The 27,349-nt window shown below is 32.6% G+C and overlaps 1 long non-coding RNA gene across 1 annotated transcript; it reads left to right on the forward strand.

Moving 5' to 3' along the window:
• Positions 1-653: 653 nt before the first annotated feature.
• LOC142338480 (uncharacterized) lies at positions 654-26,252 on the forward strand. Its single transcript, XR_012758983.1, has 2 exons — positions 654-869; positions 25,794-26,252. It is a non-coding gene; the product is annotated as an uncharacterized LOC142338480 (long non-coding RNA).
• The last annotated feature ends 1,097 nt before the right edge of the window (positions 26,253-27,349 follow it).

Below are 27,349 nucleotides of genomic sequence, written 5' to 3' on the forward strand. Positions count from 1 at the left end.
ATTTATGGATTCTTGAGTTAATTCTTGATATCAACCTTCTTTAAAAGTGGTCTTCATTTTTTAAGTTTTGATTTAAGAAACAAAATGTTAACTACTTTTCTATTTTGAAGGTACTCTGCCTCTGTTTCAATTGGTAGATAAATAAGTCAATATTGGGGGTGATTGGTGCCGCCACACTAAGTGCCAATAAACATTAATGAGCATCGTTGTTATTAAAATGCCAGAATTTCGTGGTAAAGTTCTGCTAATAAGAACATTTGCGAGTGACTTGTATCCGCTTCGCCAGTTTTCATAGTTTTAGCGCAACTTTGATTTTATTAACAAAAAGAATTTGAGCTATAATTATTTTTGACTGCCACGCGATCATGTCTTTTGGCTATCTAATTTTGCTTAGATATCACAAAATTAACAGATATTTCACCAGTCTTAAACTATTTTTGTTCTTTCCCGAAAGCTTCAAAGTGCGTTCAACAACACAACTGGAAATTGGCATCAATTTTGGCTCTGTTTTAATTTGAGAGGCTAAGTGTATTCACTACGTCACCAGATTTACATATCACGCCTCAAAAATTCATTTCACGTCATAAAGAGTCTTTATTATCTCAAGAGCTTTTTTAGTCACATTTATTCAAGTGTAAAATGAGGATCCATCAACGAAGTTATTACAAACTAATCATAAACAAGTAAAATTATTGCTTATCTCCTTGTTAACCAGTGAGCTGAAAATTATGATGTTAGTAATTGAAGTTCAGAAATTGCTTTGTTTTTTCTGTTTTGGTATGAACGTGAATTGAGCGCTGGTAGATAAAACATTTATGATATTTATAAGGTCGTTATTGGCGGAACTTAAGACGTTCTCTCGACAATAGGTGAGTACTCAAAATTAAGCGAGTCTTTTGGTTCAGCATCTATCAATTTTTCTTTTTGCCACCCTTCCGGGTTCAATGAAGCGTCCAAAAATTATGAAAAAAAAAACGTTGAACACCTATAGTGGGATTAAATACTTCTGATCTATAAATCTGTTCCTTAACAATTTTTTATGCAATTCTTAAACAAATTTAGAGCATGGATGCAACTACTGGGGCTAGGGGTATTAGCCGACACACAAATTAGAAGACACGCCAATTGGCCGACAGATTTCATCAAGACGACGTGAAAAAGACCGAAATCGAAACTTTATTTTAAATAGTGTTATTAGAAGCGTCTACATAATTATGTTCGGTCGTAATAATTTGTTTGGTTGTGGTAGAATCATATCAAGTCCCACGGGCCGCTGAGGCATGACCATGGCTCGCGAGGCATGGCCATAATGTGGTATTTATATTTCAGCTCAGAAATAATGTTCAATTTTAACCAATAAGAATAGAGATCAATTTTCGATCTATTGTCCCCATTCTTCTGTTTTCGATCTGTTGTCCTTTCGACCTATTGTCCGGTCTCCTGCTGAGGCATGGCCAAATTAGCTAGCAGTAACAGCCAATTAATGTTTGTTTTATAACTAAGGGACGCTACTTTTACCGCTTAATGCGCGGGTAATTATCTTAAACTGTGGTTTTCGAGTAGTTATATTTGCTCAAGTGTCGGCTAAAAAGTGTGTCGGCTAATTTGTATGTCGGCCAATTGACTGGTCACGGCAACTACTGTGTGATAGAACCTTATTTTCTGCATTAAGCGCATTAATCGGTAAAAGTAGTGTCCCTTAGTTGTAAAACAAACATTAATTGGCTATTACTGCTAGCGAATCTGGCCATGCCTCAGCGGCCCGTGGGACTTGATATGAATCAATCACAACAGAACAAATATTACGGCCGAACATAAATAAGGCGACGCTTCTATCAACACTATTTAAATTACAGTTTAGATTTCGGTCTTTTTCACGTCGTCTTGATGAAATCTGTCGGCCAATTGGCGTGTCTTCTAATATGTGTGTCGGCTAATATTACTAGCCCCAAAAATAAATAATGGAAATGCGCACTGAAGAGAAGCGTAAACCGAATTCACATTTTAATTCAGGGTATTATACTTACGTTTCCTCACTGCTAAAATTGCTAAATTTTAAGATTCACTGCTCTCAAAGTCAGGAACGTAAGTCTTGTTGAAAAGGTAGCTGCGAACACATGTAGAAACACCCGTGTTGGAGTCCCAGTGAATCCCATCGACGGATCAAAGAAATTTCATAAAAACTCCATCCATGGTTCGCAAGAAAGAAATGTAAAATATAACTTAAAAATGATTTGCATCTTTCTTTACTACTCAGTGAAATTTTATTAAAATTAATTAGTCTTCTTTCTCTCAAATCTGAAAGTTTTTGAGCGTTTTTAATCAGCTGAGATGACAATTTCAATTATTTTTTGTGGCAATTTTTTTTCTGGCAAAAGCTTTGGATCGTGATTTCCGATCAAGTTCCTAGATTCCGCAGAAATTTGCTAATTCATCAACCATCTTCCCAATTTCCTCAGTTAATCTTAACCCCCTTCCCGGCTGCATTTTAAATGATCTTTTTAGTGACACATTACTGAAAACATTAAAAAAAACATTTTCGAAAATTGACAAACAAGTGAAATTATCGAAATTATCATTTCCATGGAAATACTATAGATCCATCGATGGAAAGTTAGGTTTTATGAAATTACACTGACCCATCGATGGATCTAGAAATTTCTATGAAATAAATTCTATCTCCATCGTGAGATTCACAGGGACTCCAGCCCGGGCATAGGTTATGATATTTACTTACATTTGAGTTCAAATTCTCAACTCAGAGTTTGTGACTAACGGAAAAACTAGTCGGTATGCGTTTTAAGATAATCTCTCACCTGAAGAACAAAATTTTAAGAAAGAAAAGTCTTCTGGGAGTAAAATTTGCGATTAGCGTAATCCTGAAATGCAATTACATAAGATTAAACAAATAATATTTCGGACAAAACATGATAATTTCTTAAAATTTTAAACTATTCTTTACTTTTAAGAAAAACAAGGAGCCTCAGTAATGTGCGTTGTTACATAATGTTCCGACCCTTCCTATTCACAATTTCAGCTTAATTGCATACCAAATGAGGAAGAGATAGAAAATTTTCAATAAATCTCACATACTGATCAAAAATGTTTGGTCTATGAATAAAAGAAAACTGACTCCAAGTCAATTCATTTGGAAAAATGAATAATGCCAAATAAGTGGGCCGATGTGACCAAACATTATTAAAACTACGAAATAAGACAAATAAAAAAAACAAATAGCAACAACAAACATTTACATCCAAAACTCAATGTTTTTTTAACAAAGTCAAAATAGAGTAAAAAAACTTAAATAAGCAAATTGTTTTGTTTGTCATAAAAATACATGTGACAGACCTCGACGAGACTAATTAGCAATTAATCAAAAATTATCTGAAAGACTGCGGAACAATTATCAAAAAATCAAAAATTCTTCATAGAAAATTCGTTTAAGTTTTTGTTGAAAATGAATAATTTCCAGAATAAAAACCATTAGATATTACTTGAAGTTTAAATTAGTTTTATGTTCTTTTATACCTCAATATGAAGATTTTGAGACCTGTCATTATACAGAATATATTGTACGTCAAAAACAAACGACAGATTCAAAAACAAACGACAGATTCAAATGAAAAACGCTAAAATTCCTCTAACCCCTACAAAAAACGGTGTCGCAGCCTTTATAACTATAATAAAATCCGTATAATCAATTTTGCGTTCCTTGAACACCAATAATTAGATATGTGACCTCTGAAAATTGACACTAGGTAACAAGTATCAAAAAATATACATTTTTACTTTTCGAAAACAATTAATTTAAAAATTTTAGCTATCAACTGAATTTGTCGAATAGTTTTTGTTTCGCAAAAAGCCGTTGAGATCTGTCTATTGTTCAGAATATGTTATACTTATAGAAAAAGAACGCTAAATAGACAAAAATAAGAAATTAAATAATTTATCGAAGAATGAGCAATGCACTAAAAATCTTAGATATGCTTGATTGTGCCTTTCTTCATCGCCATTATTTAGATATGCGAACTAAAATTATTCAGACTAGGTAACAAGTAGACCAAAAAGTATAGCCAAATGCAAAATTAAATGTAAAATCTAGCTTTTTTCAAATCATTTGATTCCAAATCATAGTAACTTCAGTTACCAACTGAAATCAGTAAATAGACTTCTTTGGTCATCCATAGGAAGTCTTTACGACCTTCAATTATCCAGAAATTATCATGAGATTACAAAAAGAACAGCAAATGAAGAAAAGAAACAAAATTCTACAAAATTGGACCAAAAATTTCAACAACACGCCTCTGTTTTTATATGCATAATATACAATATTATTATTTTTTTAATTTTAACATTTTTTTTTGACAAAACTTACAAAAATGCGTAAAAAACACGGAAAAAATGAACAATAACAACAAAAATTTGTCAAAAGTTCAAAAAACTTTAAACCTTGATAACTCTGTGAAAAAAAAAACAAATTAAAAATAATCTATTTAGTAATGTATTTTACACTGGACGGGCTTCCTAATGACACCACTCATAACCCTCTAAGATGAATATATCGATCAGTCAAAACTGACTGAACAAAAAACTGCCTGAGTATATAGTTCCTCCTCCAGTATAGTGGGTCGGAACAAAAAGGCAGCCAAAAAACTAACAGTTACCCAGCTCAAACTCTTGCTTGCCAAGTGACAAATTTTTAACTTAAACCCACAGTATGCAATTTTTCTATTAGTTAACTAATAGGGTGTAAGTAATACTAACAAATGAGATAATGGTATCAGCGCCACCTCTGCAGTAAATGATAAAGCTTCGTATGATTGGCAAAATTGAAATTTGTAAAATGTGGGAATGGTAGATCAACAGCAGTTTTGGAATGCATGCAGATCAATAGAATGTCAATAAGGTGTTTGAATGCAAGAGTGACCTTAGTTTAAAAAATGAAACACCTTAGACAAGATCAGTCGTTCTATTTTTTGGACAGTATTAATAAGTTTTTTTTGCATAGTTCGCAAGTTTCGAAAATGGGTATTAGCATACTACCAAAAACAAGGAGTTACGTCACATATATGTCAAATAATTGTAATTTAGAAGGCTGGTCTCTCCGGGAAAACTAAGTTACTGGCTGTAAAAAGGAGGTTAAAATTTGGAGATCTTGATAACTGCCACAAAGATTACACAATGACCCGCATCTTTGATTATATATTAATTAGATAAAAAAACCACAGGTGGATTAGACCAGAAAAAACCGCTGAAAAGTTGGTTGCTGAAAATAGTTTTTGTATACAATATGAGACAATTTACCCATGAAAAAACATTACAAGCTAAATCTTTTGAGAGCTGCCCTGCTATCGCATTCTCTGTTATAAGACGGATTGGTTAACATTTCTCTGAATAAAAAATTGCATCAAAATTCAAAAAAAATTTTTTCCTCGCAAATTCCAACAATCAATTGATGATTTTAATTCTCCTGAGATATAAATTACAATCAATTGTTTTGCGCTATCCATAGATATGTACATGAGGCTAGGAGATAAGCGAACGTTTATTCTTTGGTTTGATAAAAAATGAAAATGACATAAACTTAAAGATGCTAATTTGAAAAATTTTTATTTCTTAAAAAATTATCACATAAACAGTTAAAATCAGTTTTTGCATAATTGGTGAATCAGAAAAGAATGAATACACAAATGCAATAAAAAAGACTTTTCTGAGTGGCAAAACTTGCAGGAACATAACAATCTTGTAGAACATCTATTACAAAAGGACAAATTTTAATAGTTATGACTTTTTTTTTAAATTGCATTGACAACCTTGAAAAGTGGTTTGATCTACTTTGTCGGGAAAATATCAAGCATTGGGGGGATAATTTTTCAGAATTTTATTTCTTGTCTTTTTCAAACTGATAACTTATTGTGCAGCTAATTGTTTATGATCTAAAAATGTTTGTTTGCAAAAATTTGTTCAGTGGAACAAAGAACTGGACTTATGATTGCTGAATTTTGAGATAATTATAGAAAAAATTGACTCATAGAAGGATCGGAGGGAAATCCTTATAGGTGAAAAAGGTTGATAGAATATAGCTATTGCCATTTTATTTCTATTCCACTAGCGTATGGTTCGCTCAAAAAAAGTTGTCTTTGTGGCTTCGATGTTTTTAAGTTTTTTGTATTTAAGGAAAAAACAAAAATTTAATCATATCGACAAAAAAGATGGCTTGACTTCATTTTGCAGCCCCTAAATATATAATTTCTGCCAGCATCAAAAAGTTTGGATGTATATTCGCAGAAATAATCAATTTTTTTCAAAAATGTTTGTTACACTTCTATATATATATATATATATATATATATATATATATATATATATATATGAGTTTTTTATTTAACAATGGCACCATTTTTTGTACCAAAGTTATATCACTTTATATGCTCCACAACCCAAACATCAGTTTTTCTTGATTTATTCTTAGTTTTAAACAGAATTTTGACAAGAAAATTTCCACTTGAGGCAGAGCAATTTTGGCAAATAGGGAATGGACATCCAAAAATACGATAGTAGTATGGTAATCCGCCATATGACTGTAGGGGGGGGTCCGACCCCCCCCCCCCCCTACAAGACTTTTTACCACCGAAAAACTGATTTTCTCTTTGTGAAACCAAGTTTTTTGGTTAAGTTTCGTCAGCCTGTGAGAAGTTCTTATGTTAAGCCGGCTGGCTCAACTTAACCAAAAAACTTGGTTTCACAAAGAGAAAATCAGTTTTTCGGTGGTAAAAAGTCTTGTAGGGGGTGGGGTTCGGACCCCCGCCCCGACAGTCAAATGGCAGATTTCCGCAGTTTCAATGTTCGCTGTATATAGAATTAGGAGTTACCTAAGTTTTGAACTCTCACTAAATCTTTTTGGTGAAAACATAAGAAATCTGATATAAGACACCAGAAGCCTAAAATTTTTCAAAAATTTCAAATTTTTTTTCGAAAATTTTTCAAAATTTTTCAAAGTCCTAAAATGGTCTGAAATGGATTTTGCTCTATGAAAGAGCACTCAAAAGTGATTTTTTGGTGACTTCACTTTTTTTACCTATGCAGTGTGGGGGTCGAAACATACAAAAATTTCAAATTTTTGAGAAAAAAAACCAAAATTTTTCGAAGTGCTAAAATGGTCTGAAATGGATTTTGCACTATGAAAGAGCGCTCAAAAGTGATTTTTTGTTGACTTCACTTTTTTCATCTTAGCAGTATAGGGGTCGAAACATATATAAAATTTCAAATTTTTGAGAAAAATTTTTCAAAGTCCTATAATGGTCTGGAATGGATTTTGCGCAATAAAAGAGCACACAAAAGTGATTTTTTGTGAACTTCATTTTGTTCAACCAAGTAGGACATGAGAAACTCAGGTTCTGAAAAAGTCTGAAATAAGTCAAAGAACTGTCAGAAGCAGTTTTTGTTGACATTACTTTTGCAAAGGTGCAGTATGATGTCTAAAACAAGTCTTTAGTTTTTGTATACAATTGTAACTATGTATGTTTCTATCTAAACAAGTACGTCTGTTTGCTTGCATGTGTTCAAAATTCAGATTTTTTATGTATGAATGAGCAATTGAAAGAAATGGAAGAATAAAAATGGTAGGTATAAAATTATGCGTATTCATGTATATAGTCGTGAAAGTGTATATATTTGTTTATAAGTAAAAATAACTGTGCTTAAGTTTAGTAATATGTTTGTATGAGTATGAGCTGGAATGTATGCTTGTGTGTAGAAGTTCTAAATGTTTGTATATGTCAAGACATTTGTGATTTTATGTGTACGTTTTTCTATATGTTTACGGTGGAATGTATTTATATATGTCTGAATGTGTTTATGTATTTATGTATTTACATGCATGCAAGTCTGACAAGAGAGAGAGAGAGAGAAGTCCCTGGAGAGCAATTTAGCTGTTTAAGAGAATGTTGTTATTTTTTTCCACGTTTCATTATTATTATATCTTGCAAACAGATTTTGACCTTCAGCGTTGTTAAACTCACGCTTTTGTCCTTTAAACATTGGCAATCAAAATGTCACAACAGGAAACGATTACAATTTTTTTAATGTTCTAAGCATGTTTTTTCAGAAAACAGACTTCTCTACACTTTTTCAGCTACCCTTTCAGGATTGAGCAAGATCATTTACAGGACAAATGTATTTGAGATAAATTGTTGAGAGATAAACAATAAACTGAGCTGAGTAAAAAGAATATATTCTGTTAAAAAAACAGAAAAAGTTGGTGGGGAAACTATGATATGCAGGGGCAGCCGGCACTTTTTACTTAAATAAATTAGAATGATAGGAATTCATCAAGAGCGTGAATCAGAGAAAAATTGTAATGATGTAAGTGTAGTTTCCACTGGAACTGTAAAACGCGCCAAATATTTAAAGTTAAATAGCCACTTGAACAATTAAGCAAGAGCGGACGCAACCTCTGTATCTGCGGGGGGTTGCTAGAAACAGCTCCAGTAGTGTATAGGTCTTGCTTACGTATTGGGAATAATACTAGTAGATAATGCATGCTGGTATTGAAATCATAACAAACGCTAATCGCTTCTTCAGTAAATGTGGAAGTAAATTAGCAGAGCACCCCAAGCCAACAGATATCAAAAGAGTTCAAAATATTTCTTTCTTGAATCAAATATGCTCAGCATTCTGTAACCCTGTCTTAACATTTTGGATTAATTAGTGTTCTATCGACGTTTTAAAATAACATTACCGTAACGATATTTGATGAGCATCGGAAAGAGGTACATACAGAGAAATTTGAAATTTAAAAAAACAGAGTCTATATATCATAAAATTGGGCTAAGAAGTCTGGAAGACATTTCGGAATTGAACACAACACTACTGCTACCTACTACTGCTACTACCAACTACTATATCTACTGTCTACTACTACCTACTAGTAGTACCTACAACTACTAATAGATACTACCACTACTAACTACTGCAACTACTTATTGCTTCAAGTTACACAAGTACCTACTACTACTCACTTTTTACTACCTTCAAATATTATTTTCTTTACCTTATCTACAACAATGTTTTTTTTGTTTTTCTAAAGAACGAAAACAATTCTTATATCTAGACACTCGTTTAACATAAACATTAGAAGCTTTTGTCTCTTTTAAGGTAACGTGTTGTGACTGACGCAGACCGACAGACAGTATCAGTCAATATTTTCAACAAATCATCAAGTGTTTGAAGTTTTTTTAAGGATATGAAAAACTCTAAAGCTTTGTTGCATACATTAACTCAGCATTTTTCAACTTAATGTTAATTTTCTGTATTAACAATTACAAACATCCGTAGTATGATATATCAGGTGGTATTTAATTAATTAAATCAATGTAGGGTTTTTACTGTTTAGCGAAGGAGTCTAATTTTTAAAACTTCAATTAAATTTCATTTTATGTTCTGTTTTTTGAAGTGCAACTTTTTGTGTATTTTTCTTACTTATGGTGGATCAGTCATAAGCTTAAGTTTTTTGTTCAAAAGCTGAGTTTTTTTTGTTTATTCAGTGTATGAAGTCTGATATCAATTGCAATTAACTGAAAGATATAAAAAGCAAACTTAAAATTCTAAATTGAAGGATTTTATGGCGTAAACATTGAGTGCTTCACAACGGCGCTGCACTATTTCTTCTTATAATGTCAACCCTACAAAAATATGCTTGCTTCCGAAAAGTCTATAGTATGTACCTAAATGGAAACAAATACTTTAACATGTACTTACATTATCCAAACAACTGCGGTTTGACTGTATATAGTTGTTTTCATTTGATTATTCAAAGTCACTTATTATTTCAGTTGTAAGGTATTACACAACTTTTTCTGAATCCTTACTTTTCAGCTTTTGGTATAAGCTGGAAACTGCTGGGACAGCTTGCCAAAAGAACAATATATTAGTTGTGTTTCAAAAGGAACCTCAGCTTCGGCTAATGATGTGTTCCCAGCTAAGACTGTAATTGTGAAATTGCTGTTCAAAGAAAAGTTCAGCGCTACATGATTTAGCAATTTTTGCTATAAAAGCTTCTTCCAAAATTTCATTGAATTTCTTTTAATATTTGTTTATCTGAAAAAGAAATGAAAAATAAATCAACCTCATCAAACGTTTCTCAGCAATAATGAGTCAAACACTCTTGTTGGGTTTGTGAACTCAAACAAAACCTTAAATATAGAGGTTAAGGTGAACAAAATTTTGTTTGTTTTTGACATCTGCTTAAACTAAACGGACATTAAATGATTCCAAGAAGTACTTTTCGTTTATTTTGGAACAAAAAAACTTCAAAACTCAATCGGTAATGGTATGGCTTTGGATGAGCAAGTATAATAAAACGGAGAAACATGACCGATCATTTTACCTAAAAGTTGAACTTTTGATTTCAAGTTTGAGTGTTTGATCTAAAAACAGTATTCAAAGGTAATTGACTTAAAAATTGCTTCTTTTGTTAGTATTCAAAACTCAACAATCGGAGGCAGCATGGACTTCGATGAACGAGTATATTAAAATGGTGATGCTTGTCAATCACTCTCCATAAAAGTTAAAGTTGTGAGGTAATGTTCGAGTTTGTCATCTAAAAACACTATTCAAAGATAATTGAATTTTAGAAAAGACTACTTTTGGTGTTGCGACCGTGTAACTTTGAATTACCAAATATAAAATGGGAAAACATGGCCTATCGCTCTATTTAAAAGTTCAAGTTCAAGTTTGAGTTTGTGATCTAAAAAAAGTATTCATGTGATGATTACGTCATAATAATTGAGTTATGTTACACAGTTGCGAACGCAGAACAAATGAAACACGTTCTCACAACCTAATTGAACTACCCCCTAAATATATATGTAAAAAAGCTAAAGAGACCTTCTGGTTTTACTAAGCTTTTTGATATAGTTTAGATTTTTTCCTATAATTTATCTTAAATTTGTTAGACAAAAGTTAAGAAATTTGAAGTATATATTTCTCTTGTTGATGTTTCTTTCAACTTCGTATGAACACACAAAATAGATTTTGCGTCAATTTCTGTGTTCTAATAGATTTTTTTTCAAAGAACAAATACATATTCCAAACCTAAAAAGTTTTCAGATTCTTTGTATATATGTTTCAAGAAATGACATTAGAAATGCAACTGTAGTTTGTCAAAATTTTTTAGAGAATGCCTTGAGACTATGGAGACTCTTCTTTGTGAGACTACACTTTAATAACTGTATGTTTTATATACTCTTCTTTGTGAGACTATAGTTTTATAACTATTTCTTTTTAGTAATGGAAACCGATGTCTTTTTGAGAAAACGAAGAGTTGTATTTTGTCATTTTGTTGGAAAAAAATGGTCACAAAATTTGGTTTGTTTGTTTTATCAGAAAAGCAATCAATGATCCTAAAAAGACAGTTAAAAAGCTGTATTAAGGTTTTTATCTAAACTAAATAAATAGCTTTTTTCACGAGTTTTGCGATTTCATCATTGAAACGATATTCAATTGGTCCATTATGCAATCTTTACTTCACGAGTTCTAAAAGCATTCCTGAAGAGTATAATTTTGCATTGTTCTATAGAAGAGTACAGAAAAAACACAGAGTTTTCCTGGTGCTAGGAAAATTGATCGACAGAACGTTTAGCCGACAAGGAAAAAATGAGAAATTTACCTGCCAGTTTTAATCATAGTTGGTAATAAAAGTGTGATTGGTTTATAAATCAGTAGTTCGGTTGTGATAGATTCATATCAAGTCCCACAGACCGTTGAGGCATGGCCATGGCCCGCGAGGCATGGCCAGATGAGGTTAAATACGGTCCGACCACAGATAGACCTCAGGTACACTAGTTGATGAACAAACTTCAGTGTATTTGTCCGCTTACGGAATAGTGTTTTAAATTGGTCAATCACAGATTCAGATTAAGTTTTATTGCTCATTTTTTGGTTGTCTATAAACACTCCGTCGGTCAATACGGCGGCCACCGATTTTCCAAAATTAGCACTTTAATTAGCACTTTTCCAAAATTAGCAATTAGTGTTGACATTTTTTACCATTAATCCTTTAAAAGAGAGGTCAGTGCAACTCTTTAAATGATTAATTTTCTCTTAAGAATGTTCTGCTAATGAACATTAAATATTGCAAAATAACTAATATGGAGATACTTTGAAGTCATGACCACATTAGGTAACAGTTAACACAACTAACTTTGATTTTTGTTACCATAAAAAACCGTCAACACCGAGAGTAGAGATCAAATTGGTGCCCTGATACCATCGTCAAACTGACAAGTGTATTTCTACAGTCATTTTGACCGATTTGGAAAAGTTTCCAGCGTTAAAACCCTGATACCCATAGTGCTTCAAGTTCAAAATTTGAAGTATTACAAATTTTCGGACATTAGTGTTTCACTTTTCAATGTGTTAACAAGTATTCTTGGTTGTGCGTACTTCGTTTTGATGCTATTGTTCCAAAAGGGTTTCGATTTTTTTTCAAACGTTGTTTGTTATGGATCCTATGAGGACTTGATTTGAGTTCTTTCAACTTAGCCAGAGAAAATAACAACTGACAAACGACTAGTTTCGATTATAGAGGCAATTAGGCTAATAAAGTTTCCGGGTTTTTTAATGCAGTATTTTAATTTTCTCTAAGATTACACAATGTGAGATATATGTAAAACTGTCTTTTAGAAGAAAGTTCCAGGTGGAGTTTTACTATTGCGTGTTGTGCTAATTGCCACTATTGTCAAAAAAAAACATTGCACTTTAACACCATTTTGATTTTCATGCAAAATTTTATCCTCTATAACAATAAATGGTAGAATCGTTATGTACAAGGCAAGTTTTTTTCACCAGTAATCATATCGCAAAAACTTTATCTTCAATAATGCTTTTATGTTCTGCAATTTACGCTATTGAAAAGAATCAGTGGTCTCACAGGTAGTATGAAAAGGTTTCTTTCATGGCGCTCAAAAAAGGAAACCTATAACGGAACTGCAAAATTAACAAAAGGTTAGAAATTAAACGTTTTTTCTCACGTCAACTTTGTTGTTTTTTTGATTGATTTATTATAAAACAATGCCTAGCTTACAGTAAAAAGACTTAGATTATGCAAAACAAAGTTTTTTAAGATATCCATGTCAAACAAAATGTCTATTTAAAAGCTTATTTCTTGTTACCAATTTAGCAAAATTGTACTTTTAAGACCTCAATAGTTCACGTTGAGGAAACTCATAAGAGAAGAGACAAGTATTCACTTCTTGAATCTATTGGAAACTTCGTTCTGATACGTTGAATGCTTACTATTCTTGATACCAAAGCTTTATGGATTAACGTAGTTTTTGCGTCCGCGTTAATGAATACTTAGGTTACAAAATTTTATGAAATACTTTAGTAACATACTAAAATACTTCCAATTGATACATAGCTTTAAAGCTACTGAGTGAATTCTGTGAAAACCAAAATTTTCCACAAGTTGTTGCACATGTATACAGAAAACTGTAATGCATATTTACGTCTATGGTTCAGGATGAACAATTTAGCAAAATTTGTTTGTTATCTACTATTAGGAAACGTGAGCAGGGAAATTCTTGTCGTTGTTCAAAAGAAACCACGTCAATACTATGCAAAATCTAATTTATTGTACAAATTACTTGATATTAAAACTACGTCTTGGAACCAGTTACTATATAAACTAGAAGCAATTGTAACCGTGAAAATCCAACATGAACGCCAATAGGCGAATTTAATTGAACTTGAACTCTCCCGCTTATTCCATTGCTTCATTTAAGTTAACGTTATTTTGCTTAGCTGGAGCACACTGGGGGTCGGAGTGTATTCCCTAATAAACAATTGCAAGCCTACGTACTTACTCTATATTTGTCTAAACCGTTTCTGCATGCATAAACACAGTAGAGTACATGTATATACACCTTCTTGATCAGAGATAAGAGAAAAATTAAGCAAACTAATAAAAGTGCTTTGAGCCAAAAGTTTTATGCAAGTTTTCTTGCAGAGCAGACTGAACTTCTCATACGCACAGTGCAAGTCTTCTTTATACGTAGCAAGCAGATCGCATCTTGAAATGTCAATGCCTGGGGTACTTGAGAGAAACTTCAATTCATTTTACATTTGAAAACGAATAAGAATTAGTCAAGCAGATTTAACAACTGACGCCTTCTCGAAATGTTATAAGTGCTCACTGAAAACTATTTTAGCCAGAAAACGATTGCTAATACCCCAGACAACGGTTTAAATTTACCTTCAACTTGTCATTTGCTTCTCAAAATAACATTTCAACGTTTTTTTTCTTGACTTCCATTCTATTCAGTTAGTGTATGCCAAAACACAAACTCAACTGCTGGTTTATAACATATAATGTACCATATCCTAACGCAATTTGAAGGATCATTTCATCTTTTTGTTCATCATTTGAAGGAACAATTATCTATCAAACTCGATATGAAAACAATATTGCCTTTATACAACAAAGGAAGGACAGTTCAGTTTCAAGCTGGAATACCTTCGATCATTGCCTCATACCCAAAAAATTTATTGACTTTGTTACTACATTACCTAATATAACCGAAGAAGAAGACTTTATCAACAACTCAATCCCCTCGGAAACTGAAGTAACTTATCAGCATACACCTAATCACATGACTTCTGATATAGGATCGCTTCCCATGGACATCAAGAAGATTTTGCGCTGTTACGATTTCGAAAGTATGCCCCTCTTCAGGAGCCATGAAGAATATTTCGCTGCTTTAGAAATTTTGGAAAATTTGTGGCAAAAGCTCGAATCATGCAGAATAGAAACCAAACGAACCACTATTCACGATAAAATTGATCAAACTACATCATCCACATCCGATGATAACAAAAAGACTGTGATATCTTCCATCTTAGAACGATTCCCTAGTCTTCTTGAAGAAAACTCAAAAATTGAAGAAAACTTCCAGAAACTTAGAACTGAACCATCGCCTAACAATGCTCTACAAAAGAGGAGCCATTTTTGTGTAGTTCGAGGATGTGTACTTCACATTGGGAATTTTCCAAAAAGAATGAGATTCGATGAAAATGTGAGGTGTTCATGCGACAATAACAACTAGAACTGTAAAATTCTTGCTGATTAAAGCTTATGAACTAGACTTTGGTTTCCAGTATTGAATTGTTTATATTTATAACCTGTTTGAATTGCTGTAAATTATTTAATTTCGTTGTGTATGCTTATTATCTCAATTCTGATTATAGTAAAACCACTAGTTTAAAGTCGATTCAACATTGTCGACGTCAAAGGAACAGGAAACAGTATTCGGCCTGTTCAAAGGAGTAGAAAGTCAGAAGTTTGTTGTAGAGTGGGATCCCCAAACCGTAGATTTCTGTTCTGAAAATGTTGAAACGAACACGCACAAGAGAGGCGATGTTATAAAGAGATGACGTTAGAAAACGCCGCAAATTCTGATTTATGTGGAGCCAAAGTTGCTGTTAATTACACTAAATTTCCGCTGACACTAAATTGCCGCTAATTACACAAGAGCCGCTGAGGCATGGCCATGGCCCGCGATGATTTCTAATTATTTATTAATTCGTTTCCAGTGTCTTATACTAGAAGATACTAAAATTTCATTTCTCAAATACTCGGTTATGATTGGTGGAAAATTCGACCGCCTCATTTCAGTTTTTGGCTATTTTTCAATCGATTCTTTTCCCTTCGTTTCTCATACAAGTCACTGGTTGAAACAAACATTCAAACTGATTTTCTTATGAACAAAAAAATACCTACATTGTGCGTATGAGAAGTTCAGTCTGCTCTGCAAGAATACTTGCATAAAATTTTCGGCTCAAAGCACTTTTATTAGTTTGCTTAATTATTCTCTTATCTCTGATCAAGAAAGTGTATATACATGTACTCTACTGTGTTTATGCATGCAGAAAAGGTTTAGACAAATATAGAGTGATTACGTAGGCTTGCAATTGTTTATTAGGGAACACACTCCGACCCCCAGTGTGCTCCAGCTAAGCAAAATAACGTTAACTTAAAAGAAGCAATGGAATAAGCGGGAGAGTTCAAGTTCAATTAAATTCACCTATTGGCGTTCATGTTGGATTTTCACGGTTACAATTGCTTCTAGTTTATATAGTAACTGGTTCCAAGACGTAGTTTTAATATCAAATTATTTGTACAATAAATTAGATTTTGCATAGTATTGACGTGGTTTCTTTTGAACAACGACAAGAATTTCCCTGCTCACGTTTCCTAATAGTAGACAACAAACAAATTTTGCTAAATTGTTCAACCTGAACCATAGACGTAAATATGCATTAGAGTTTTCTGTATACATGTGCAACAACTTGTGGAACATTTTGGTTTTCACAGAATTCACTCAGTAGCTTTAAAGCTATGTATCAATTGGAAGTATTTTAGTATGTTACTTAAGTATTTCATAAAATTTTGTAACCTAAGTATTCATTAACGCGGACGCAATAATTAACTACGTTAATCCATAAAGCTATGGTATCAAGAATAGTAAGCATTCAACGTATCAGAACGAAGTTTCCAATAGATTCAAGAAGTGAATACTTGTCTCTTCTCTTATGAGTTTCCTCAACGTGAACTATTGAGGTCTTAAAAGTACAATTTTGCTAAATTGGTAACAAGAAATAAGCTTTTAAATAGACATTTTGTTTGACATGGATATCTTAAAAAACTTTGTTTTGCATAATCTAAGTCTTTTTACTGTAAGCTAGGCATTGTTTTATAACAAATCAATCAAAAGAACAACAAAGTTGACGTGAGAAAAAACGTTTAATTTCTAACCTTTTTTTAATTTTGCAGTTCCGTTAGAGGTTTACTTTTTTGAGCGCCATGAAAGAAACCTTTTCATACTACCTGTGAGACCGCTGATTCTTTTCAATAGCGTAAATTGCAGAACATAAAAGCATTATTGAAGATAAAGTTTTTGCGATATGATTACTCGTGAAAAAAACTTGCCTTGTACATAACGATTCTACCATTTATTGTTATAGAGGATAAAATTTTGCATGAAAATCAAAATGGTGTTAAAGTGCAATGTTTTTTTTGACAATAGTGGCAATTAGCACAACACGCAATAGTAAAACTCCACCTGGAACTTTCTTCTAAAAGACAGTTTTACATATATCTCACATTGTGTAATCTTAGAGAAAATTAAAATACTGCATTAAAAAACCCGGAAACTTTATTAGCCTAATTGCCTCTATAATCAAAACCAGTCGTTTGTCAGTTGTTATTTTCTCTGGCTAAGTTGGAAGAACTCAAATCAACTCCTCATAGGATCCATAACAAACAACGTTTGAAAAAAAATCGAAACCCTTTTGGAACAATAGCATCAAAACGAAGTGCGCACAACCAAGAATACTTGTTAACACATTGAAAAGTGAAACACTAATGTCCGAAAATTTGTAATACTTCAAATTTTGAACTTGAAGCACTATGGGTATCAGGGTTTTAACACTGGAAACTTTTCCAAATCGGTCAAAATGACTGTAGAAATACACTTGTCAGTTTGACGATGGTATCAGGGCGCCAATTTGATCTCTACTCTCGGTGTTGACGGTTTTTTATGGTAACAAAAATCAAAGTTAGTTGTGTTAACTGTTACCTAATGTGGTCATGACTTCAAAGTATCTCCATATTAGTTATTTTGCAATATTTAAAGTTCATTAGCAGAACATTCTTAAGAGAAAATTAATCTTTTAAAGAGTTGCACTGACCTCTCTTTTAAAGGATTAATGGTAAAAAATGTCAACACTGTGCTAATTTTGGAAAATCGGTGGCCGCCGTATTGACCGACGGAGTGTTTATAGACAACCAAAAAATGAGCAATAAAACTTAATCTGAATCTGTGATTGACCAATTTAAAACACTATTCCGTAAGCGGACAAATACACTGAAGTTTGTTCATCAACTAGTGTACCGGAGGTCTATCTGTGGTCGGACCGTATTTAACCTCATCTGGCCATGCCTCGCGGGCCATGGCCATGCCTCAACGGTCTGTGGGACTTGATATGAATCTATCACAACCGAACTACTGATTTATAAACCAATCACACTTTTATTACCAACTATGATTAAAACTGGCAGGTAAATTTCTCATTTTTTCCTTGTCGGCTAAACGTTCTGTCGATCAATTTTCCTAGCACCAGGAAAACTCTGTGTTATTTCTGTACTCTTCTATAGAAGAATGCAAAATTATACTCTTCAGGAATGCTTTTAGAACTCGTGAAGTAAAGATTGCATAATGGACCAATTGAATATCGTTTCAATGATGAAATCGTAAAACTCGTGAAAAAAAGCTATTTATTTAATTTAGATAAAAATCTTAATACGGCTTTTTAACTGTCTTTTTAGGATCATTGATTGCTTTTCTGATAAAACAAACAAACCAATTTTTGTGACCATTTTTTTCCAACAAAATGACAAAATACAACTCTTCGTTTTCTCAAAAAGACATCGGTTTCCATTACTAAAAAGAAATAGTTATAAAACTATAGTCTCACAAAGAAGAGTATATAAAACATATAGTTATTAAAGTGTAGTCTCACAAAGAAGAGTCTCCATAGTCTCAAGGCATTCTTTAAAAAATTTTGACAAACTACTGTTGCATTTCTAATGTCATTTCTTGAAACATATATACAAAGAATCTGAAAACTTTTTAGGTTTGGAATATGTATTTGTTCTTTGAAAAAAAATCTATTAGAACACAGAAATTGACGCAAAATCTATTTTGTGTGTTCATACGAAGTTGAAAGAAACATCAACAAGAGAAATATATACTTCAAATTTCTTAACTTTTGTCTAACAAATTTAAGATAAATTATAGGAAAAAATCTAAACTATATCAAAAAGCTTAGTAAAACCAGAAGGTCTCTTTAGCTTTTTTACATATATATTTAGGGGGTAGTTCAATTAGGTTGTGAGAACGTGTTTCATTTGTTCTGCGTTCGCAGCTGTGTAACATAACTCAATTATTATGACGTAATCATCACATGAATACTTTTTTTAGATCACAAACTCAAACTTGAACTTGAACTTTTAAATAGAGCGATAGGCCATGTTTTCCCATTTTATATTTGGTAATTCAAAGTTACACGGTCGCAACACCAAAAGTAGTCTTTTCTAAAATTCAATTATCTTTGAATAGTGATTTTAGATGACAAACTCGAACATTACCTCACAACTTTAACTTTTATGGAGAGTGATTGACAAGCATCACCATTTTAATATACTCGTTCATCGAAGTCCATGCTGCCTCCGATTGTTGAGTTTTGAATACTAACAAAAGATGCAATTTTTAAGTCAATTACCTTTGAATACTGTTTTTAGATCAAACACTCAAACTTGAATTCAATAGTTCAACTTTTAGGTAAAATGATCGGTCATGTTTCTCCATTTTATTATACTTGCTCATCCAAAGCCATACCATTACCGATTGAGTTTTGAAGTTTTTTTGTTCCAAAATAAACGAAAAGTACTTCTTGGAATCATTTAATGTCCGTTTAGTTTAAGCAGATGTCAAAAACAAACAAAATTTTGTTCACCTTAACCTCTATATTTAAGGTTTTGTTTGAGTTCACAAACCCAACAAGAGTGTTTGACTCATTATTGCTGAGAAACGTTTGATGAGGTTGATTTATTTTTCATTTCTTTTTCAGATAAACAAATTTTAAAAGAAATTCAATGAAATTTTGGAAGAAGCTTATATAGCAAAAATTGCAAAATCATGTAGCGCTGAACTTTTCTTTGAACAGCAATTTCACAATTACAGTCTTAGCTGGGAACACATCATTAGCCGAAGCTGAGGTTCCTTTTGAAACACAACTAATATATTGTTCTTTTGGCAAGCTGTGCCAGCAGTTTCCAGCTTATACCAAAAGCTGAAAAGTAAGGATTCAGAAAAAGTTGTGTAATACCTTACAACTGAAATAATAAGTGACTTTGAATAATCAAATGAAAACAACTATATACAGTCAAACTGCAGTTGTTTGGATAATGTAAGTACATGTTAAAGTATTTGTTTCCATTTAGGTACATACTATAGACTTTTCGGAAGCAAGCATATTTTTGTAGGGTTGACATTATAAGAAGAAATAGTGCAGCGCCGTTGTGAAGCACTCAATGTTTACGCCATAAAATCCTTCAATTTAGAATTTTAAGTTTGCTTTTTATATCTTTCAGTTAATTGCAATTGATATCAGACTTCATACACTGAATAAACAAAAAAACTCAGCTCTTGAACAAAAAACTTAAGCTTATGACTGATCCACCATAAGTAAGAAAAATACACAAAAAGTTGCACTTCAAAAAACAGAACATAAAATGAAATTTAATTGAAGTTTTAAAAATTAGAATCCTTCGCTAAACAGTAAAAACCCTACATTGATTTAAATAATTAAATACCACCTGATATATCATACTACGGATGTTTGTAATTGTTAATACAGAAAATTAACATTAAGTTGAAAAATGCTGAGTTAATGTATGCAACAAAGCTTTAGAGTCTTTCATATCCTTAAAAAAACTTCAAACACTTGATGATTTGTTGAAAATATTGACTAATACTGTCTGTCGGTCTGCGTCAGTCACAACACGTTACCTTAAAAGAGACAAAAGCTTCTATTGTTTATGTTAAACGAGTGTCTAGATATAAGAATTGTTTTCGTTCTTTAGAAAAACAAAAAAAAACATTGTTGTAGATAAGGTAAAGAAAATAATATTTGTAGGTAGTAAAAAGTGAGTAGTAGTAGGTACTTGTGTAACTTGAAGCAATAAGTAGTTGCAGTAGTTAGTAGTGGTAGTATCTATTAGTAGTTGTAGGTACTAATAGTAGGTAGTAGTAGACAGTAGATATAGTAGTTGGTAGTAGCAGTAGTAGGTAGCAGTAGTGTTGTGTTCAATTCCGAAATGTCTTCCAGACTTCTTAGCCCAATTTTATGATATATAGACTCTGTTTTTTTTAATTTCAAATTGCTCTGTATGTACCTCTTTCCGATGCTCATCAAATATCGTTACGGTAATGTTATTTTAAAACGTCGACAGAACACTAATTAATCCAAAATGTTAAGACAGGGTTACAGAATGCTGAGCATATTTGATTCAAGAAAGAAATATTTTGAACTCTTTTGATATCTGTTGGCTTGGGGTGCTCTGCTAATTTACTTCCACATTTACTGAAGAAGCGATTAGCGTTTGTTATGATTTCAATACCAGCATGCATTATCTACTAGTATTATTCCCAATACGTAAGCAAGACCTATACACTACTGGAGCTGTTTCTAGCAACCCCCCGCAGATACAGAGGTTGCGTCCGCTCTTGCTTAATTGTTCAAGTGGCTATTTAATTTTAAATATTTGGCGCGTTTTACAGTTCCAGTGGAAACTACACTTACATCATTACAATTTTTCTCTGATTCACGCTCTTGATGAATTCCTATCATTCTAATTTATTTAAGTAAAAAGTGCCGGCTGCCCCTGCATATCATAGTTTCCCCACCAACTTTTTCTGTTTTTTTAACAGAATATATTCTTTTTACTCAGCTCAGTTTATTGTTTATCTCTCAACAATTTATCTCAAATACATTTGTCCTGTAAATGATCTTGCTCAATCCTGAAAGGGTAGCTGAAAAAGTGTAGAGAAGTCTGTTTTCTCAAAAAACATGCTTAGAACATTAAAAAAATTGTAATCGTTTCCTGTTGTGACATTTTGATTGCCAATGTTTAAAGGACAAAAGCGTGAGTTTAACAACGCTGAAGGTCAAAATCTGTTTGGAAGATATAATAATAATGAAACGTGGAAAAAAAATAACAACATTCTCTTAAACAGCTAAATTGCTCTCCAGGGACTTCTCTCTCTCTCTCTCTCTTGTCAGACTTGCATGCATGTAAATACATAAATACATAAACACATTCAGACATATATAAATACATTCCACCGTAAACATATAGAAAAACGTACACATAAAATCACAAATGTCTTGACATATACAAACATTTAGAACTTCTACACACAAGCATACATTCCAGCTCATACTCATACAAACATATTACTAAACTTAAGCACAGTTATTTTTACTTATAAACAAATATATACACTTTCACGACTATATACATGAATACGCATAATTTTATACCTAACATTTTCATTCTTCCATTTCTTTCAATTGCTCATTCATACATAAAAAATGTGAATTTTGAACACATGCAAGCAAACAGACGTACTTGTTTAGATAGAAACATACATAGTTACAATTGTATACAAAAACTAAAGACTTGTTTTAGACATCATACTGCACCTTTGCAAAAGTAATGTCAACAAAAACTGCTTCTGACAGTTCTTTGACTTATTTCAGACTTTTTCAGAACCTGAGTTTCTCATGTCCTACTTGGTTGAACAAATTGAAGTTCACAAAAAATCACTTTTGTGTGCTCTTTTATTGCGCAAAATCCATTCCAGACCATTATAGGACTTTGAAAAATTTTTCTCAAAAATTTGAAATTTTTTATATGTTTCGACCCCTATACTGCTAAGATGAAAAAAGTGAAGTCAACAAAAAATCACTTTTGAGCGCTCTTTCATAGTGCAAAATCCATTTCAGACCATTTTAGCACTTCAAAAAATTTTGGTTTTTTTCTCAAAAATTTGAAATTTTTGTATGTTTCGACACCCACACTGCATAGGTAAAAAAAGTGAAGTCACCAAAAAATCACTTTTGAGTGCTCTTTCATAGAGCAAAATCCATTTCAGACCATTTTAGGACTTTGAAAAATTTTGAAAAATTTTCGAAAAAAAATTTGAAATTTTTGAAAAATTTTAGGCTTCTGGTGTCTTATATCAGATTTTTTATGTTTTCACCAAAAAGATTTAGTGAGAGTTCAAAACTTAGGTAACTCCTAATTCTATATACAGCGAACATTGAAACTGCGGAAATCTGCCATTTGACTGTCCGGGCGGGGGTCCGAACCCCACCCCTACAAGACTTTTTACCACCGAAAAACTGATTTTCTCTTTGTGAAACCAAGTTTTTTGGTTAAGTTGAGCCAGCCGGCTTAACATAAGAACTTCTCACAGGCTGACGAAACTTGACCAAAAAACTTGGTTTCACAAAGAGAAAATCAGTTTTTCGGTGGTAAAAAGTCTTGTAGGGGGGGGGGGGTCGGACCCCCCCCCCCCCCTACAGTCATATGGCGGATTACCATACTACTTACGATCAAACGAGAAAATATTTTTATATTCAAACGAATGCAATCGCCAGCGTTGCCGATCTAATTTTTTCTACCGAGTTACAAAACTTTAAACCTTGATAACTCTGTGAAAAAAAAACAAATTAAAAATAATCTATTTAGTAATGTATTTTACACTGGACGGGCTTCCTAATGACACCACTCATAACCCTCTAAGATGAATATATCGATCAGTCAAAACTGACTGAACAAAAAACTGCCTGAGTATATAGTTCCTCCTCCAGTATAGTGGGTCGGAACAAAAAGGCAGCCAAAAAACTAACAGTTACCCAGCTCAAACTCTTGCTTGCCAAGTGACAAATTTTTAACTTAAACCCACAGTATGCAATTTTTCTATTAGTTGAAATAGGGTGTAAGTAATAATAACAAATGAGATAATGGTATCAGCGCCACCTCTGCAGTAAATGATAAAGCTTCGTATGATTGGCAAAATTGAAATTTGTAAAATGTGGGAATGGTAGATCGACAGCAGTTTTGGAATGCATGCAGATCAATAGAATGTCAATAAGGTGTTTGAATGCAAGAGTGACCTTAGTTTAAAAAATGAAACACCTTAGACAAGATCAGTCGTTCTATTTTTTGGACAGTATTAATAAGTTTTTTTTGCATAGTTCGCAAGTTTCGAAAAGGGGTATTAGAATACTACCAAAAACAAGGAGTTACGTCACATATATGTCAAATAATTGTAATTTAGAAGGCTGGTCTCTCCGGGAAAACTAAGTTACTGGCTGTAAAAAAGAGGTTAAAATTTGGAGATCTTGATAACTGCCACAAAGATTACACAATGACCCGCATCTTTGATTATAATTAATTAGATAAAAAAACCACAGGTGGATTAGACCAGAAAAAACCGCTGAAAAGTTGGTTGCTGAAAACAGTTTTTGTATACAATATGAGACAATTTACCCATGAAAAAACACTACAAGTTAAATCTTTTGAGAGCTGCCCTGCTATCGCATTCTCTGTTATAAGACGGATTGGTTAACATTTCTCTGAATAAAAAATTGCATCAAAATTCAAGCATTGGGGGATAATTTTTCAGAATTTTATTTCTTGTCTTTTTTAAACTGATAACTTATTGCGCAGCTAATTGTTTATGATCTAAAAATGTTTGTTTGCAAAAATTTTTTCAGTGGAACAAAGAACTGGACTTATGATTGCTGAATTTTGAGATAATTATAGAAAAAATTGACTCATAGAAGGATCGGAGGGAAATTCTTATAGGTGAAAAAGGTTGATAGAATGTAGCTAATGCCATTTTATTTCTATTCCACTAGTGTATGGTTCGCTCAAAAAAAGTTGTCTTTGTGGCTTCGATGTTTTTAATTTTTTTGTATTTAAGGAAAAAACAAAAATTTAATCATATCGACAAAAAAGATGGCTTGACTTCATTTTGCAGCCCCTAAATATATAATTTCTGCCAGCATCAAAAAGTTTGGATGTATATTCGCAGAAATAATCAATTTTTTTCAAAAATGTTTGTTACACTTCTATATATATATATATATATATATATATATATATATATATATATATATATATATATATATATATATATGAGTTTTTTATTTAACAATGGCACCATTTTTTGTACCAAAGTTATATCACTTTATATGCTCCACAACCCAAACATCAGTTTTTCTTGATTTATTCTTAGTTTTAAACAGAATTTTGACAAGAAAATTTCCACTTGAGGCAGAGCAATTTTGGCAAATAGGGAATGGACATCCAAAAATACGATCAAACGAGAAAATATTTTTATACTCAAACGAATGCAATCGCCAGCGTTGCCGATCTAATTTTTTCTACCGAGTTACAAACTTCAACAATTCGATGTCACTGGCGCGTGATTTTCATGATTTTCCCAACTATAACCCATATTCAAGTCCTCCCAAATTAAAAAGAGAATTCAAAGAATATCTATTTGATTTAGCTAAGAAGAATTTTAATTACAAATTGTACCCATATGGATGGACAGTGTTGGAGGGAAATCAAATTCAAGCCCCGTTAGGTACTTACTAAGCTTGGTGAAACCAAGTTTAGTGAAATTCTTTATGATATTTTTATATATATATATATATATATATATATATATATATATAAGCACCCAATTCTGATGTCATAATACCGTTTATCCATTATATTTTGTTTTCACAGCAATAATACCCAGGGATCTTTTTGTCTCATAACATTTCTATGCAGTTCTTAGCAGAATTTTTCCTCCAAGTGCACTCACTTGCCCCATTGCTTGATATCACAACTTTATATTCTGGTGGTTTCCAAAAATAGTCATTCCAATTTTTTTTTGAAAGAAGAATGCTTCGCTTAAGCGTAATTACATTAATTTGTCATAAAATTTTCAAGCTATCGATGAAAGCATTTCGTGTAGGGGGCGGAAAAATTCAGGCATAGCTGTTAGCGTTTCGCAACTTCTTAACATCAGTGAAATATTGCGGCTTTAGGTGAATGTTTTTCCAATTAACAGATATTCATCAAACAACTTTATTTGTTTTAGCAATACAGCCAGATCTAAGATGTTACTTTGCTACGAGGCCACAAATTTTTATCAACCGAAGTTAAACGCAACAAAGATATCAAAAATGGTCCGTGCATTTTGGATAGCAATGATCGGATCAATGGTATTTTTAACCTCGGAAGCAGCTCAGGCTACAAAAAAGGACGACAACGCGACCAGTAATTACCTCGACCATATTCAGGCAGTAGGCACGTTCGAATTTGGTAAGCGTCTCAGTGCTCGTTGGTTCACAAAGCAGGATGTTACGTCATCTTCAACGGAAAAAGGTGATCTATTACGTAAGAACGAAGACAAAATTCAAGAGAACGAAATGATCAGATGGCTTCTAGAGGTCTCGACAATTAACGATTGAGAAAACACTCAGATAAACTTCCTTATGTCCATGTGAATAGCTTTGTTTTTTATTAAAGTTTCGTGAAATAAAGATTATTTACGTGAGTTTTTTTGATTATAAACAATAATTTGATTATCAATATGATCGAAGTCAATTTCACCCTAGTGATGAAAAAATTTAAAATCTTGCAAGAATCTTGCAAAAAATTTTGCAAGGGAATGCATAGTTGTGCAAGTGACTGAAGTTTATATGGACCGGGTTTCAATTAAAAACTTTGAATTGAGTGGGCTGATTTTTCAAGATGCTGGTAAAAATTTAACAACGTCAAATCTCATGAATATCTTTTCGACTGTTGTCAGCGCAATTCTAACTTGGATGTAGACATTAACATATATTTGCTCAGCAATCGCGTTAAGTCAAAATTTTTTTAAAAAAAAAACAAATTTTTGTAATTAAATTGGTGCATGTTTGGTTGTGACCCTGCATATCTTAACACATATCACTCCACCTCTCCATCAATTCACCCCAAAAATTAGTCGTCGGCATTACAAACGTGTTTTTTATATATAAGCAAATCAATTAATGGCATGTTTGGTTGTGATAGATTTCTATTAAGTTCCACTGGCCGCTGAGGCATCACCATGATCCGCGAGCCATGGCCGCCCCCGTGTTAGGTTTATCTAGAGTTAGGTTCAGCACAAATTGATTAATCGTACGCTTGAAGTCGGTGTTTTAGATTTCTTGGCCAATCAGATTGGTCGAGAACACTATACTGTGGTACGTCTATGTGTTGAGTCGTCATCAGTCTAAGTCTCTGGGCTGTTCCACAACTACAAATGAGAGTTGAATTGACCAATTGATTTATTAAATCCATTCACTTGAGTGTATCGATTGAAGCACTTTTAACTTACTATCTTAAAGCACTCCCAGTTCGAGATATGAACGCTAAAAATTGCTTAAAAAATATAAAAATTGCGGTGAATGCTGTGAAAAGATGTAAGAATTGCGATTTTTAGCGATGAATGCGGTGAAAAAAAAATTCAGCGCTAAAAATCACAAATCTTACAAAAATGCACCGCTAAAATTACCAAATAACATCACCGAAGAAATTATTGAAAAAAAAATGAGAGAAAAGCGGTGAATGCGTTAAAAGCATTGAAAAAATAAACAGCACCTGGAATCGCAAATCTTGACAAAAATC

This window comes from Convolutriloba macropyga, chromosome 4 (assembly GCF_964194025.1).
Source record: "Convolutriloba macropyga chromosome 4, txConMacr16.3, whole genome shotgun sequence".
Classification (NCBI taxonomy): Eukaryota; Metazoa; Xenacoelomorpha; order Acoela; family Convolutidae; genus Convolutriloba; species Convolutriloba macropyga.